The sequence below is a fragment of the Aplysia californica genome, unplaced genomic scaffold (genome assembly GCF_000002075.1).
Source record: "Aplysia californica isolate F4 #8 unplaced genomic scaffold, AplCal3.0 scaffold00033, whole genome shotgun sequence".
NCBI lineage: Eukaryota > Metazoa > Mollusca > Gastropoda > Aplysiida > Aplysiidae > Aplysia > Aplysia californica.
In genome coordinates this window covers 1809640-1811014 of record NW_004797303.1, presented here as the reverse complement: position 1 = coordinate 1811014, position 1375 = coordinate 1809640, and the positions used below count along the sequence as shown (strand labels likewise).

Sequence of the window (1375 nt, the reverse complement as noted above, 5' to 3'; positions counted from 1 at the left end):
TAATAATAATAATAATAATAATGATGATGATAATGATAATGACTTCATTAAAACAGCTAGATCTAATATCCATGCTCTCGATTTACAACTTTTAAGATTACCTATCTTGAAGTCTCACAATTATAACATAGGCTTCGTACAAACATAGGCTTATTTCAGAGACCTCTGCAGTGGCAACCATTTTGCAAAGACTGAGAACCCGGGTTCGAACCATGACAGCGACAGAAAATTTTCTTCTCTAAAAATGTTCCCCTTTCATCCCCCATTCCTGCTCTCTAACCGTATTCTGTCGTCTGCTTTCGTGTCCACTTTCTGCCCCCGTCCCCCTTCTCCTATCCCGTTTGCCGCCTCGCCTCGGCTCCTGACTCTTTCTTCAGCCTTTCTACTGCTTCTCCTCGGATCCTTATAACGGTGCAAAATCTCAGAGGTTCCGTGCGCAAGTTGCGCACGTTAAAGATTCCTTGGTCGTCGTCCTAATATCGATAACAGTAGACTTCAGCCGCCACCAGGGCAAAATGCAATTTATCTACCAACTGAATAATGTGTGCCCCGCCCTCCCATATTTTTATGGCTGTATGCAGTTGCGAGCTCCGTAAAACACTTACAAAAAATTATAGCACAGCGTGTTATCAAGGGACACAACATTCTCAACAATATGCAGATAATATACTATTACCCTAGCAGTCTCATACTTTATAATGTTTCCAGAAAGCTGTCGCATCCGGTATGAAGATAAAAACAATTATATCGTATCATTTCAGTATACAAGAAGAAGAAGAACACGACAAGAACAAGAACAAAAACAAGAGCATGTAGAAATAGCTTGTGCCTATCACCAATCGACAGCAAGCTCTATGTGCTTTACACTACAGTATAGCCAGATAAACTTTTATGTTATTCTTTGGCCATTTTCCAATTGACGTAACCGATGTAACTGCCGTTGAATTTGTCGGTGTTATACACGTCTCCCCATCGACACCGCTAGGTAAGAAAGGGCAACAAAAGTAAACCCATGCTAGTAACTTTTATGCCTTTATCTATACTATTTAGAAATGTAGATCATTTAGAAGGCAGGCTGCTTCAACCTTAGCCAACCCAGGCTGAGATGGATACGGCGTCCTAGATGACAGACAGTGATGACGTCAGCAGACAGCTGGGCCGTTACACCATAGACTTGGGTGCGTAATCTATTTTACTACAACTGACTTATTCATAACAATGGTTGGTGAGGGAGCAGAATGTCAAAGCAATCTGTGTGTGTTTATGAGTATAATCTTGACCTAATGTTCTGTAGCCAGATCTCGTGACAGAATTTAATACTATGTATTTGATACCTGATATCCTGCTCTAGATCTAGGCGAATTGGGGGGGGGGG

At 41.5% G+C, this 1375-nt stretch overlaps 1 protein-coding gene across 1 annotated transcript in view; it reads right to left on the bottom strand.

The window, feature by feature from the left end:
* LOC101863565 overlaps positions 1-1375 on the bottom strand; it is a 24742-nt gene that overhangs the window by 3960 nt on the left and 19407 nt on the right. The window lies entirely within an intron of this gene.